This window comes from Bos javanicus, chromosome X (assembly GCF_032452875.1).
Source record: "Bos javanicus breed banteng chromosome X, ARS-OSU_banteng_1.0, whole genome shotgun sequence".
Taxonomy (NCBI): domain Eukaryota; kingdom Metazoa; phylum Chordata; class Mammalia; order Artiodactyla; family Bovidae; genus Bos; species Bos javanicus.
In genome coordinates, this window is record NC_083897.1 from 46,448,861 (window position 1) to 46,465,959 (window position 17,099).

The following is a 17,099-nucleotide window of genomic DNA, read 5'->3' on the forward strand; positions in this document are numbered from 1 at the left end:
GTTTTTCAAAATTTCTCAACTCTTCTAGCTTATTTTCTCTACCTCTTAAAAGTTAGAATCAGCCTATCAAACTTCAAAGAAAATTTCGGTTGTCACTGCTATGTTTAAAGTGGATAACCAACCTACTGTATAGCACAGGAAACTCTGTTCAATGTTGTGTGGTAGCCTGGATGGGAGGGAAGACTGGGGGAGAATGGATACATGTGTATGTATGGCTGAGTCTCTTCATTGTTCATCTGAAACTATCACAACATTGTTTGTTAATGGCTGTAATCCCACTACAAAATTAAATGTTTTTTAAAAATTTCTGTTGGGTTTTAATTGGAACTCCATAGGATTTACAGAATAGTTTGATGAGGACTGCCTTCTTTAGAAAACTGAGCCTTTCCATCTAGGGGCATGGCATGTCTTTCCATTTATTGCAGTTATCTTTTGTGTGGAGGAACTCCTAGCATCACTGTCACAGACAAGTGGCCATGTCTATTATTCACATCCTCAATTCAGTTCAGTTCAGTTCAGTCGCTCAGTCATGTTCTACTTTTTGCGACCCCGTGAACTGCAGCACACCAGGTCCATCACCAACTCCCAGAGTCCACCCAAACCCATGTCCATTGAGTCGGTGATGCCATCCAGCCATCTCATCCTCTGTTGTCCCTTTCTCCTTCTGCCCTCAATCTTTCCCAGCATTAGGGTCTTTTCAAATGAGTCAGCTCTTCGCATGAGATGGCCAAAGTATTGGAGTTTCAGCTTCAGCATCAGTCCTTCCAATGAACACCCAGGACTGATCTCCTTTAGGATGGACTGGTTGGATCTCCTTGCAGTCCAAGGGACTCTCAAGAGTCTTCTCCAACACCACAGTTCAAAAGCATCAATTTTTTGGTGATCAGCTTTCTTTATAGTCCAACTCTCACATCCATACATCACCACTGGAAAAACCATAGCCTTGACTAGATGGACCTTTGTTGGCAAAGTAATGTCTCTGCTTTTTAATATGCTGTCTAGGTTGGCCATAAGTTTCCTTCCAGGGAGTAAGTGTGTAAGTCTTTCAATTTCATGTAAGTAAGTAAGTCTTTTAATTTCATGGCTGCAGTCACCATCTGCAGTGATTTTGGAGCCCAGAAAAATAAAGTCAGCCACTGTTTCCCCATCTATTTGCCATGAAATGATGCACATCCTATGACTCAACAATTCCTTTTCATCAACTTTGGAGTAATATCCATACTTAAACGTGCCCTACAGTATTCTCTATAGTAGGGAAAAAGGGAAATAACCTAAATGTCCATTGATAAGGGGATGGATAAAGAACATATTTCCATCCATTGTTCAACAAATCACATCACAAAACACATTTATATTCATGTAAAGCACACATGCATGTACACAAAACACACATTTTTACCACCCATCAACTTTAAAATCTTGAACATACCTAATACTTACTTCACTTCATTGTTATTTTTCTGATTTCTGAGAGTATTAAACGGATTAATACTTCTAAAGTCCTTAAAGCACTGGCTGGTACAAAGTAATTGCACTCAATGCTAGCTGAAGTAATTGCATTCAATGCTGTGTGTGTGTGTGTGTGTGTGTGTTAGTTGTGTCCTACTCTTTGTGACCCCAAGGACTGTAGCCTACCAGGGTCCCCTGTCCATGGAATTCTCCAGGCAAGAATCCTGAAGTGGGTGGCCATTTCCTTCTCCAGAGGATCTTGCTTACCAAGGGATCAAAACCTGGTAACCTGCATTGCAGGCAGGTTCTTTACCATCAAAGCCACCAGGAAAGCCCTGCAAGCTGCTATTATTGTTGTTATTATTATTATTAGTCTTAGTTATATTTAACAGATAATTCATTAACTAACCACCTTGCGTGAGGAACCCCACTATCCATTGGTGACACAGAAATGAAAAAGAATCTGTCCCCATCATTGAAAAAGCTTACACAATGTGGAACAAATAGACACATATGTCTGCAATGGCCATATAATGTGGTAAGCACTTTGAAAGAATAATTGGGGAGTGCTGTGAGCATACAGAGGAGGCTCACTCAACACAGGATTGGAGCAGGATGGTGGAAGAGTGGGGCATTTTTTATATGGAAAATTCTAATGACAACTTTCTTTCCATCCCCTGTCCTTGTTAAAGGAGAGAAAGTCCTTCGTACATTATTTATTCCTCTCCAAACCTAAAAGTACCCACCACAATTTATGTTACCACAAGATTTTCTGATTACCGCTCAAGCTTGGCAACCAAAGGTAACCATTATGAGACATGACAGGGTTGTTCAGCAGAACAAGTTGGGAAACAACTATAAATCTTGCTGTCAAGCTCACAAGGAATTGACTTTATTCTGCAGGGTGCCAGCCTTTCATAACATAGTTTCCACATTCAGAGAGCATTTTATGGTAAGCTTCCAAACATTGTGTTGCACAACAAATATCTAAATCCTTTGCCAAGGGTTTAATATTGTATAAACTCAAGATAAACATGAGTCAGCATTGCATCACTATGTTTTTTTAAAGGGGGTAGGCCATGACAGTGGCATGTATTAACTAGAGTATATTAACTAGGAACCATTAGGTAAGTTTCCAACTTGGATCACACTCTTACAAGATTCAGTCTGAAAATTCAAGAAAGAGATGGAAAATCTGATACTGATTAAAAGACCAACCTATAAGACAGTGATGAATTAAAGGAATATGGAATGTTTTTGAACTAATTCAATAAGAACTGTTCACTCTAGGACAAACAAAAGTAAGAGATTTTCTGCCCATAAAAGCTCATGGTCTAGTCAGAAAAACAAAGTGCTAGCACAGAAAATGTTATGCTATAAAGTCTTTTACAATATGAACTTTAAGTATAGGCTAGAGCAAGTGGTATTTTAGCTAGATTTTTAACAAGGATTACACATCCCTCGTGAAAAACTTGTCATGGCTTCTTATTGCTGACAGGATAAATCTGCTTTTCTCACCTTGTCCCACAGACTATACCCAATGGTAATCTTCTAGTCTAACTAGAGTGGCTTAAGCAGTATGCCCCAAGTTTCCCATCTGGAATACTCTTCTGTACAAAACCTAACCATGGGGAGCCATGTTGATCCCATCTCTTCCATGGAACCTTTGTTGATCAGAACAGAAAACATGCACAAAGTTCCCTATCATGGTCAGAATAGGCCTTCAACACTTGGACTGCATCCTAATTGAATTAGTTTATGTCTCTAAGGAAAGCAAGGGTCAACCACTAAAAGGATAACATCTAAAAAGCTGGAACAGCTAGCTTTGTCAAATAGCACTTTCCTGGGGAGAGGAAGACTTGGGAAGACTTGAATATTTTTATTTCCTAAAGCAAGACATTCTTCATGGGGAGAGGATGGAAGGGCTTTCAGCCAATCAGTTCAGTTTACTCCCTCAGTCACGTCCAACTCTTTGCAACCCCATGGACTGGAGGAAGCCAGGCTTCCCTGTCCATCACCAACTCCCGGAACTTGCTCAAACTCATGTCCATCGACTCAGTGATGCCATCCAACAATCTCATCTTCTGTCGTCCTTTTCTCCTCCTGCCTTCAGTCTTTCCCAGCATCAGGGTCTTTTCCAAGGAGTCAGTCCTTTACATCAGGTGGCCAAAGTATTGGAGTTTCAGCTTCAATATCAGTCCTTCCAATGAACACCCAGGACTGATCTCCTTTAGGATGGACTGGTTGGATCTCCTTGCAGTCCAAGGGACTCTCAAGAGTCTTCTCCAACACCACAGTTCAAAACCATCAATTCTTCAGTTCTCAGCTTTCTTTATAGTCCAACTGTCACATCCATACATGACTACTGGAAAAACCATAGCTTTAACTGGATAGACCTTAGTTGAAAAAGTAATATCACTGTTTTTAATATGCTGTCTAGGTTGGTAACAACTTTTCTTCCAAGAACCAAGCATCTTTTAATTTCATGGCTTCAGTCACCATCTGCAGTGATTTTAGAGTCCAAAAAAATATAGTCAGCCACTGTTTCCATTGTTTCCCCATCTGTTTGCCACGAAGTGATAGAACCAGATGCTGTGATCTTAGTTTTCTGAAAGATGAACTTTAAGCCAACTTTTTCACTCTCCTCTCTCACTTTCATCAAGAGGCTCTTCAGTTCTTCTTTGCTTTCTGCCATAATGGTGGTGTCATCGGTATATCTCAGGTTATTGATATTTCTCCCAGCAATCTTGATTCCAGCTTGTGCTTCATCCAGCCCAGCATTTCTCATGATGTACTCTGCATATAAGTTAAATAAGCAGGGTGACAATATAGACTCTTGATGTACTCCTTTCACAGATTGAAACCGGTCTGTTGTTCCATGTTCAGTTCTAACTGTTGCTGCTTGACCTGCATACAGATGTCTCAGGAGTCAGGTCAGGTGATCTGGTATTCCCATCTGTTTAAGAATATTCCACAGTTTGTTGTGATCTACACAGTCAAAGGCTTTGGCATAGTCAATAAAGCAGAAGTAGTTATTTTTCTGGAACTTCCTTGCTTTTTCTATGATCCAACAGATGTTGGCAATTTGATCTCTGGTCCCTCTGCCTTTCTAAATCCAGCTTGAACATCTGGAAGTTCACACTTCACATACTTTTGAAGCCTGGCTTGGAGAATTTTGAGCATTATTTAGCTAGCATGTGAGATGAGTGCAATTCTGTGGTCATTTGAACATTCTTTGGTATTGCCTTTATTTTTATTTTTTTTAATTTTATTTTATTTTTAAACTTTAACTGACCTTTTCTGGTCCTGTGGACACTGCTGAATTTTCCAAATTTTCTGGCATATGAGTGCAGCACTTTCACACCATCATCTTTCAGGATTTGAAATAGCTCAAATGGAATTCCATCACCTCCACTAGCTTTGTTCATAGGGATGCTTCCTAAGGCCCAATTGACTTCACATCCTAGGATGTCTGGCTCTGGGGAGTAATCACACCATTGTGGTTATCTGGGTCATGAAGATATTTTATGTATAGTTCTTCTGTGCATTTTTGACACCTCTTAATATCTTCTGCTTCTGTTAGGTCCATACTATTTTGTCTTTTATTGTGCCCATCTTTGCATGAATGTTCCCTTGGTATCTCTAATTTTCTTGAAGAGATCTCTAGTCTTTGCTGTTCTATTGTTTCCTCTATTTCTTTTCATTGATCACTGAGGGAGGCTTTATTATCTCTCCTTACTATTCTTTGGAACTCTGCATTCAATTGGTATCTTTCCTTTTCTCCTTTGCCTTTAGCTTCTCTTTTTTTTTTTCTCAGCTGTTAGTAAGGTCTCCTCAGATGACCTTTTTGCCTTTTTACATTTCTTTTTCTTGGGGATGGTTTTGTACAATGTACAAGAACTCCTGTATAATGTCATGAACCTCTGTCCATAGTTCTTCAGGCACTCTGTCTATCAGATCTAGTCCCTTAAATCTATTTCTCACTTCCACTTGATAATCATAAGAGATTTGATTTAAGTCATACCTGAATGGTCTAGTGGTTTTCCCTACATTCTTCAGTTTAAGTCTAAATTTGGCAATAAGGAGTTCATGATGTGAGCCACAGTCAGTTTCTGGTCTTGTTTTTGCTGCCTCTATAGAGCTTCTCCATCTTTGGCTGCAAAGAATATTGACCATCTAGTTATGTCCATGTATATAGAGTGTTCTCTTGTGTTGTTGGAAGAGGGTGTTTTGTATAACCAGTGCATTTTCTTGGCAAAACTCTGTTAGCCTTTACCCTGTTTCATTTTGTACTCTGAGACCAAATTTGCCTGTTACTCCAGGTATCTCTTGACTTCCTACTTTTGCATTCCAGTCCCCTATGATGAAAAGCATGTCTTTTGGGGGTGTTAGTTCTAAAAGGTCTTGTAGGTCTTCATAGAACCGTTCAACTTCAGTTTCTTTGGCATTACTGGTTGGGGCATAGACTTGGATTACTGTGATATTGAATGATTGGCCTTGGAAACAGAGATCATTCTGTAGTTTTTGAGACTGCATCCAAGTACTGCATTTCAGAATCTTTTGTTGACTATGAGGGCTACTCCATTTTGCCTAAGGAATTTTTACCCATAGTAGTAAATATAATGGTCATCTGAATTAAATTCGCCCATGCCAGTCCATTTTAGTTCACTGATTCCTAAAATGTCAATGTTCATTCTTGCCATCTCCTGTTTGACCACTTCCAATTTACCTTGATTCATGGACTTGACATTCCAGGTTCCCATGCAATATTGTTCCTTGCAGCTTTGAATTTTACTTCCACCACCAGTCACATCCACAACTGGGCATTGTTTTTGCTTTGGCTCAGCCTCTTCCTTCTTTCTGGAGTTATCCACTCTTCTCCAGTAGCATACTGGGCACCTACAGACCTGTGGAGTTCATCTTTCAGTGTCATATCCTTTTGCCTTTTCATACTGTTCATGGGGTTCTCAAGGTAAGAATGCTAAAGTGATTTGCCATTTCCTTCTCCAGTAGACCATGTTTTATCAGAAATATCCACCATGACCTGCCCATTTTGGGTGGCCCTACATGGCATAGCTCATAATTTCATTGAGTTAGGCAAGATTGTGGCCCATGTGATAAGTTTATTTAGTTTTCTGTGATTGTAGTTTTTCATTCTGTCTGCCCTCTGATGAATGAGGATAAGAGGCTTGTGCAACCTTCCTGATGGGAGAGACTGGCTGTGGGGATACTGTGTCTTATTCTGGTGGGCAAGACCATGTTCAGTTAATCTTTAATCCAATTTTCTGGTGATGGGTGGGGCTGTGTTCCCTCTCTGCAGTTTGGCCTGAGGCCAAACTATGGTAGGCATAATGGTGACCTCCTTCAAAAGTACTTATGCTAGCATACCGGGCTTCCCAAGCCTGTTGTAGTCAGTGTCCCTAACCCTGTGGTAGGCCACTGTCAAGCCACACCTCTACCAGAAACTCCCAAGCATATACAGGGATGTTTGTTTCAGTCTCTGATGGGGTCACTGCTCCTTTCTCCTGCAACCTGGTGTCCACAAGGTTTTGTTCATGCCCTACAAGAGTCTCTGTTTCCCTAGTCTTGTGAAAGTTCTGTAATCAAGTCCTGCTGACCTTCATACTCAAATTCCCTGGGAATACTCAGTCACTTTGCCAGATCCCAGGGTTAGGATGTCTGTTGTGGGGCCTAGAACTTTTGAAGTAGCATAAGAACCTCTTTGGTATAATTGTTCTCCAGTTGGTGAGTTGCCTGCCTGGCTACTCTATAGTGGCACTAATGATGACCTCCTCCAAGAGGACTTATGCCACATGCTGCATCGCCTAGGACTGATGTTGCTAGAGCTTCTGTCCTCATGGTAGGCCACTGCTGACTCATACCTCCATAGGAGACCCTCAAACACTCAAAGGCAGGTCTGTCTCTATTTTTATGGGTGCCTGCTCCTTTGCCTTGGTCCTGGTGTGCACAAGGTTTTGTTTGTGCCCTCCAAGCATCTCTGGTGGGTGTGAAGTTTGATTTTAAACACAATTGCACCCCTCCTACCATCTTGTTGTGGCTTCTCCCTTGCCCTTGGCCATGGGGTATCTTTTTCTGATGGGTTCCAACATTAACCTGTCAATGATTGTTCAGCAGCTAGTTGCAATTTTGGTGTTCTCATAGGAGGAAAATGAGTAGTAATGTGTATCTATTAATCCCCCAAAAAATATTTTTTAAAAAGTTCCTGGCCAAGCCATTTGCTATCCTCACTGAATACAGAAAAAAATGAAACAAATTAGCATTTTACCAGAAAGGTTTTAGATGACACATAAAGAAGGAAGAACTGTGGTAAACCTTAGACAGTGTTACCAAAGGAACTGGCACAACAGGGAATCTCTAAAAATAATATTAATACAAATTAGTCTTAACTATTTAAAGAGATTGTGATGGGTGTCCAAGAAATGTCCTGGATAATTCCTTAAAGTTGCTTTCATTTTCAAACCCATGAATTCATCAGACAACTTGTTTTTCTCCATGTATAAGCTCCATACCTCTAATAAAGAAGTTCTAAAAAGGAATGATAACATTTTGTTTAAAAATAATTGATACTTCAAATTATATCATATATACTAATTTATATATTTTCATGCTTGGTCAAAACAGACTGCATAAAATAATGATTTTTTAAAAATTATTCTGCAATGGGTAACTGTAATGGATAACTAAAATTTAATCCAAATTTGATGGCTTTAGCCTTAGGTCTTATAAATTTCCATTTGGCCATTTATGATGAAAGATTTAGAGGAAAGAGAATAGGTTATAAATATTTCAGAGGTGGAATATGAAGAATGTCAAATAAGTGAATTGCCTGTCTTCATTACAGCAACAAAGTTGTGATGTAAAGCCTGGTCCACTGGAGAAGGGAATGGCAAACCACTTCAGTATTTTTGCCTTGAGAACCACATGAACAGTATGAAAAGGCAAAATGATAGGATACTGAAAGAGAAACTCCCCAGGTCAGTAGGTGCCCAATATGCTACCAGAGATCAGTGGAGAAATAACTCCAGAAAGAATGAAGGGATGGAGCCAAAGCAAAAACAATACCCAGTTGTGGATGGGACTGGTGATAGAAGCAAGATCCAATGCTGTAAAGAGCAATATTGTATAGGAACCTGGAAGGTCAGGTCTATGAATCAAGGTAAATTGGAAGTGATCAAACAGAGATGGCAAGAGCGAACATCAACATTCTAGGAATCAGCGAACTAAAATGGACTGGAACAGGTGAATTTAACTCAGATGACCATTATATCTACTACTTTGGGCAGGAATCCCTCAGAAGAAATGGAGTGGCCATCATGGTCAACAAAAGAGTCTGAAATGCAGTACTTGGATGCAATCTCAAAAACGACAGGATGATCTCTGTTCGTTTCCAAGGCAAACCATTCAATATCACAGTAAACCAAGTCTATGCCCCAACCAGTAATGCTGAAGAAGCTGAAGTTGAATGGTTCTATGAAGACCTACAAGACCTTTTAGAACTAACACCCCAAAAAGATGTCCTTTTCATTATAGGGGACTGGAATGCAAAAGTAGGAAGTCAAGAAGCACCTGGAGTAACAGGAAGATCTGGCCTTGGAATATGGAATGAAGCAGGGCAAAGACTAGTAGAGTTTTGCCAAGAGAATGCACTGGTCATAGCAAACACTCTCTTCCAACAACACAAGAGAAGACTCTACACATGGACATCACCAGATGGTCAACACTGAAATCAGATTGATTATATTCTTTGCAGCCAAAGATGGAGAAGCTCTATGCAGTCAGCAAAAACAAGACCAGGAGCTGACTGTGGCTCGGATCATGAACTCCTTATTGCCAAATTCAGACTTAAATTGAAGAAAGTAGGGATAAACCACTAGACCCTTCAGCCATGACCTAAATCAAATCCCTTATGATTATACAGTGGAAGTGAGAAATGGATTTAAGGGCTAGATCTGATAGATAGAGTGCCTGATGAACTACGGACAGAGGTTCGTGACATTGTACAGGAGACAGGGATCAAGATCATCCCCACTGAAAAGAAATGCAAAAAAGAAAATTGGCTGTCTGGCGAGGACTTACAAATAGCTGTGAAAAGCAAAGGAGAAAAGGAAAGATATAAACGTCTGAATGCAGAATTCCAAAGAATAGCAGGAAGAGATAAGAAAGCCTTCCTTAGTGATCAATGCAAAGAAATAGAGGAAAACAACAGAATGGGAAAGACTAGAGATCTCTTCAAGAAAATTAGAGATACCAAAGGAATATTTCATGCAAAGATGGGCTCGACAAAGGACAGAAACTGTATGGACCTAATAGAAGCAGTTTTGTCAACAAAGGTCCATCTAGTCAAGACTATGGTTTTTCCAGTGGTCATGTATGGATGTGAGAATTGGACTGTGAAGAAAGCTGAGCACTGAAGAATTGATGCTTTTGAACTGTGGTGTTGGAGAAGACTCCTGAGTGTCCCTTGGACTGCAGGGAGATCCAACCAGTCCATTCTAAAGGACATCAACCCTGGGATTTCTTTGGAAGGAATGATGCTAAAGCTGAAACTCCAGTACTTTGGCCACCTCATTCGAAGAGTTGACTCATTGGAAAAGACTCTGATGCTGGGAGGGATTGGGGGCAGGAGGAGGAGGGTACGACAGAGGATGAGATGGCTGGATGGCATCACCGACTCGATGGACGTGACTTTGGGTGAACTCCAGGAGATGGTGATGGACAGGGAGGCCTGGCCTGCTGCGATTCATGGGGTCGCAAAAGTTGGACATGACTAAGTGACTGAACTGAACTGAATCTACTAATACAGTATAGAGGCTTCTCTGGTAGCTCAGCTGGTAAAGAATTCACCTGCAATTCAGGAGACCCTGGTTCGATTCCTGGGTTGGGACGATCCCCTGGAGAATGGGTAGGCTACCAACTCCAGTATTCTTGGGCTTCCCTGGTGTCTCAATTGGTAAAGAATCCGCCTGCAATGTGGTAAACCTGGGTTAGATCCCTGGGTTGGAAAGATCACCTAGAGAAGGGAATGGCTACCCACTCCAGTATTCTGGCCTGGAGAATTCCATGGATTTATACTCCATGGAATTGCAAAGAGTTGGACACGACTGAGCGACTTTCACTTTAATACGTACGTAGTTATTTTCATCTATATTTTGAAGTTAATATACCTTGTTCACATTTAAGGACCAGACTTATGCTGAATATAAAATGCATTGAGTAGGTATATGGTTAAGGGTCTTAATTTAAAACAGCAAAAAATGACACTGGTTAATATAAGCAAGCATGGAGTTTATTGGAAGAATGCTAGATATTTCACAGAATTCATAGTAAGATCAAAAACCTAGGATCAGTATGCAGTCAGGAACCAGAGGAAGATAGAGGTTAGCACTACAGTTTATATCATGCCGTTGGAACAGTCTGGTGACCACAGTGCATGGACTACTGCCATTGAATACTGGATATTGCAGCCAGCATCCACTGTTAGAACTCTTCCCTGTTTCTTTTTCTTTGTTTTAGATTCCTAGTCCCTGGTAGGAGAATCTGATACGTTTAGTGTCAGTTATGTATCTAAAGGGCTCCCCTGGTGGCTTAGTGGTAAAGAATTCGCCTGCCAAGCAGGAGACAGGAGTTTGATCCCTGGGTCTGGAAGATCCCCTGGTAAAGGAAATGGCAACCTACTCCAGTATTCTTCAAGAGTCAGACAGGACTTAGCGTATAAACAGCAACAAAAATATCCAAGACCTAATTCTCCAGAACCTCTGGACATGCTGTCTTAACATGATGAAAGCAAATTTGCAGCTGTGGTTCAGGTAAGGATCTTGTAGGGGCTTTCTCAGTGGTAAAGAATCTGCCTGCCAATGCAGAAGATGCAGGTTTGATCTGTGGTTCAGGAAGTTCCCTGAAGAAGGGAATGGCTACCCAATCCAGTACTCTTGTTGTTGTTTAGTCACTAAGTCGTGTCTGACTCTTTGCAACCCCATGGACTGCAGCACGTCAGGCTTCCCCGTCTTTCTTCTTCTCCTCATGTCTGGAATCATTTCCAGCATCAGGATCTTTTCCAATGAGTCACCTGTTCGCATCAAGTGGCCAAATATTGGAGCTTCAGCTTCAGCATCAGTATTCTTGCCTGGAAAATCCCATGGACAGAAGAGCTTGGCAGACTACGTAGGGTTGAAAGAGTCAGACATGACTTAGCAACTACACAATAACAACAGTGCATCTAAAAATTAGGGTTTAGGGACTTCCTTGGCAGTCCAGTGACTAAGACTTGGCACTCCCTTGTCAGGGAACTAGATCCCACATGCCAAAACTAGGAGTTCACATTTTGTGATTAAAGATCCTGCATGACAAAATGAAGATTAAAGATCCCCTGTGCCACAACTAAGACCCAGTGCATACAAGTAAATACATACATAATAAAACCAAATAAAAAAAAGTTTAGAATTAGAGATAGTATCTTGCCTTTTTAGTTTCTTTCAGTTCAGTCGCACAGTCATATCTGACTCTTTGCGACCCCATGAATCGCAGCACTCTAGGCCTTCCTGTCCATCACCATCTCCCGGAGTTCACTCAAACTCACATCCATCGAGTCGGTCATGCCATCCAGCCATCTCATCCCCTGTCGTCCCCTTTTCCTCCTGCCCCCAACCCCTCTCAGCATCAGAGTCTTTTCCAATAAGTCAACTCTTAGCATGAGGAGGCCAGAGTACTGGAGTTTCAGCTTCAGCATCATTCCTTCCAAAGAAATCCCAGGGCTGATCTCCTTTAGAATGGACTGGTTTGATCTCCTTGCAGTCCAAGGGACTCTCAAGAGTCTTCTACAACACCACAGTTCAAAAGCATCAATTCTTCAGCGCTCAGCTTTCTTCACAGTCAAACTCTCACATCCATACATGACCACTGGAAAAACCATAGCCTTGACTAGACGGACCTATGTTGGCAAAGTAATGTCTCTGCTTTTCAATATGCTATCTAGGTTGGTCATAACTTTTCTTCCAAGTAGTAAGCGTCTTTTAATTTTATGGCTGCAGTCAACATCTGCAGTGATTTTGGAGCCCAAAAAAATATAGTCTGACACTGTTTCCACTGTTTCCCCATCTATTTCCCATGAAGTGATGGGACCAGATGCCATGATCTTCGTTTTCTGAATGTTGAGCATTAAGACAACTTTTTCACTCTCCTCTTTCACTTTCATCAAGAGGCTTTTTAGTTCCTCTTCACTTTCTGCCATAAGGGTGGTGTCATCTGCATATCTGAGGTTATTGATATTTCTCTGGCAATCTTGATTCCAGCTTGTGCTTCTTCCAGCCCAGCATTTCTCATGATGTACTCTGCATATAAATTAAATAAGCAGGGTGGGAAGGCAAAGAAAGGCTTTATTTTCTTCAATCATAAAGCAAAAACTTGGGCTGGACAGTCACAAAACATGTGCAAGAAAAACTCCCCGTAAAAGTAAAGCAAAAACTAAAGTTGGCAACAGATGACTTTAATCATGTTTGATGATTTTCAATAGACTGCATTGTATGGGAAATTGCCTGTGAACCAGCCAAGGCACAGAGAATTTCCTGGGAGAAATTTCTGGACAGAGACATACCACAGAGATATTGGTTCCAGACCACCACAATAAAGCAAATATGACAATAAAATAGGGCACATGACATTTTGGTTTCCCCATGCATGTAAAAGTTATATTTACACTTTTATATTATGTATGTAATAGTATTATGTCTAAAAACCGTACATATCTTAATTTTAAAGTGCTTTATTGCTAAAAAGTGCTAAACTCATCTGAGCCTTCAGTGAGTTATAATCTTTTTGCTGGTAGAGGGTCTTTCCTTGATATTGATGGCTGCTGACTGATCAGGGGTGGTGGTTGCTGAAGTTTGTAGTGGCTCTGGCAATTCCTTAAGACAACAATGAAAATTTCCACACAGATTGTCTCTTCCTTTCATGATTTATTTTTTTAATTAATTAATTTATTTTAATTGGAGGCTAATTACTTTACAATATTGTAGTGGTTTTGCCATACATCAACATGAATCAGACATGGGTGTACAGGTGTCCCCCCATTCTTAACCCCCCTCTTACCTCCCTCCCAACCCCATTCCTATGGATTGTCCCAGAGCACCAGCTTTAAGTGCTCTGTAACATGCAGTGATATTTTATAGCATATTACCCCTAGAACTACTTTCAAAATTAGCATCAGTCCTCTCAAACCCTCCCATTGCTTTATCAACTAAGTTTTTTGCTGTATTCTAAATCGTTTGTTGTCATTTCAACCATCTTCATAGCATCTTCACCCGAAATATTCAAGTCAAGAAACCACATTTTTTGTTCATCCGTGGAAGCAACTCCTCATCTGTTAGTTTTATCATGTGTTAGTCACACAGTCATGTCCGACTGTGATGCCATGGACTGAAGCCCACCAGGCTCCTCTGTCCATGGGATTCTCCAGGTGAGAATATTGGAATGGGCTGCCATTCCCTTCTCCAGAGGATCTTCCCAGTCCAGTGACTGAACCCAGGTCTCCCGTGTTGCAGGCAGATTCTCTACTGTCTGAGCCACCAGGGAAGCCCTGGTATAAGACTGAAATTCAACCTGCACATAAAGGTGGACTGGTTTGCCTTTATCATGAGATTGCCACAAATCAGTCACATCTTCAGGTTCCACTTCTAGTTCTCTTCCTATTTCCACTATATCTGCAGTGACTTCCTCCACTGAAGCCTTGAACTCCTCAAAGTCATTCATGAGGGTTGCATCAGCTTCTTCCAAACTCCTGTGAACTTTGATGTTTTGACCTTTTCCCATGAATCCTGAATGTTTTTCATGGCATCTAGAAGGATGAGTACTTTCCAGAATGTTTTAAAATTACATTGCCCAGATCTGTTAGAGGAATCACTGTCTATGGCAGCTATATCCTTATGAAATGTATTTCTTAAATAAGATTTGAAAGTTGAAATTACCTCTTGATCCATGGCCTGCAGAATGGACACTGTGTTTGAAGCATGGGGGAAAAAAATGTATCTCATTGTACATCTTCACCAGAGCTCTTGAGTTACTAGGTGCACTGTCAATGAGCAGTAGTATTTTGAGAGGAATCTTTTTTCTGAGCAGAATTTCTTAACAATGCAATTAAAATACTCAGTAAACAATGTGGTAAAATGATATTCTCTCATCCAGATCCTGCTGTTCCACTTATAGAACATAGACACAGTAGATTTAGCATTCTTCTTCTTTTTCTGGCTTCACAGTACAGCATGTGGGATCTTAAATCCTGAACCAGGGTTCAAACCCATACCCCCTGCAGTGGAAAAATGGAGTCTAAACCACCAGACCACCAGGGAAGTCCCCAGATTTTGTGTTATTCTTAAGAGCCTTAGGGTTTTCAGAGTAGTAAATGAACACTGACTTCAGTTAAAATCACTAGCTGCATATTAGCCCCTGACAAGAGAGCCAGCCTTTCCTTTAAAGCTTTGAAGCCAAGCATAGACTTCTCCTCTCCAGCTATGAAAGTCTTAGATGGAATGTTCTTTCAATATAAGGATGCTTTGTCTACACTAAAAATCTGTTGTTTAGTGTAGCCTCTCTCATAAATGATATTATACATCTTCTGAAGAACTTGCTGCAGCTTCTACACCAGCACTTACTGGTTCATCTTGCACTTTGATGTTATAGAAATGGCTTCTTTCCTTCAATCTCATGAACCAAAATTAGCTTCAAAATTTGCTTCTTCAGCTTCCTCACTTCTCTCAACCTTTATAGAATTGAAGGGAGTTAGTGACTTCTTCTGGATTTTGTTATGCCTTATGGGGAGTATTGTAGCTGGTGTGATCTTCTATCCAGACCACTAAATTGTTCTCTATTTCAGCAATAAGGGTATTTCAATTTCTTATCATCCGTGTGATAAGCACAAAGAGCATTAATTTCCTTCAAGAACTTTTCCTTTACATTCACAACCTGGCTAACTTTTGGGTACAAGAGATCTAGCCTTCAGTCTATCTCAACTTTCCACATGCCTTCCTCACTAAGCTTAATCATTTCTACTTTTAAAGTGATAGATTTTTTATTCTTCCTTTCACATGACACTTAGAGGCCATTGTAGGCTTAATTTCAATTCATAGGTCTAATTTAAATATCGCTGTGTCTTAGGGAATAGGAAGACCCAAGGAGATGGAGAGAGACAGGAGAACAACCAGTCAGAACACACAAAACATTTTTTGGTTAAGTTTCACCATCTTATATGGGTGTAGTTCAGTTCAGTTCAGTCACTCAGTCGTGTCTGATTCTTTGCGACCCCATGAACCACAGCACACCAGACCTCCCTGTCCGTCATTAACTCCTGGAGTTTACCCAAACTCATGTCCATTGAGTCGGTGATACCATCCAACCATTTCATCCTCGGTCATCCCCTTCTCCTCCTGCCCTCAACCTTGCCCAGCATCAGGGTGTTTTGAAATGAGTCAGCTTTTCACATCAGGTGGCCAAAGTATTGGAGTTTCAGCTTCAACATCAGTCCTTCCAATGAACTCTCAGGACTGATCTCTTTTAGGATGGACTGGTTGGATCTCCTTGCAGTCCAAGGGACTCTCAAGAGTCTTCTCCAACACCACAGTTCAAAACCATCAATCCTTCTGTGCTCAGCTTTCTTTATAGTCCAACTCTCACATCCATACATGACTCCTGGGAAAACCATAGCCTTGACTAGACAGACCTTTGTTGGCAAAGTAATGTCTCTGCTTTTTAATATGCTCTCTAGGTTGGTCATAACTTTCCTTCCAAGGAGCAAGTGTCTTTTAATTTCATGGCTGCAGTCATCATCTGTCATGATTTTGGAGCCCCAAAAAATAAAGTCTGACACTATTTCCACTGTTTTTCCATCTATCTGCCATGAAGTGATGGGACCGGATGCCATGATCTTAGTTTTCTGAATATTGAGCTTTAAGCCAATTTTTTCACTCTCCTCTTTCACTTTCATCAAGAGGCTCTTTAGTTCTTCTTCACTTTCTGCCACAAGCGTGGTGTCATCTGCATGTCTGAGGTTATTGATATTTCTCCTGGCAATCTTGATTCCAGCTCGTGCTTCTTCCAGCCCAGCGTTTCTCATGATGTACTCTGCATATAAGTTAAATAAGCAGGGTGACAATATACAGCCTTGACACACTCCTTTTCCTGTTTGGAACCAGTCTGTTGTTCCATGTTCAGTTTTAACTGTTGCTTCCTGACCTGCATACAAGTTTCTCAAGAAGCAGGTCAGGTGGCCTGGTAGTCCCATCTCTTTCAGAATTTTCCACAGTTTATTGTGATCTACACAGCTAAAGGCTTTGGCATAGTCAATAAAGCAGAAATAGATGTTTTTCTGGAACTCTCTTCCTTTTTCCATGATCCAGCGGATGTTGGCAATTTGATCTCTAGTTCCTCTGCCTTTTCTACAACCAGCTTGAACATCTGGAAGTTCACAGTTCACATATTGCTGCAGCCTGGCTTGGAGATAGTGGTGCCCAAAACAATTACAATAGTAACAGCAAAGATCACTGACTGATCATAGATCACCATAACAAATATAGTAATGATTTTAAAAGTCTTAAATATTGTGAGAATTACCAAAATTCTCATATAGAGACGTGAAATGAGCA

At 40.7% G+C, this 17,099-nt stretch overlaps 1 pseudogene; it reads right to left on the minus strand.

Moving 5' to 3' along the window:
- Positions 1-15,537, minus strand: part of LOC133242569 (tigger transposable element-derived protein 1-like) — a 31,660-nt pseudogene extending 16,123 nt beyond the window's left edge.
- Positions 15,538-17,099: the final 1,562 nt, after the last annotated feature.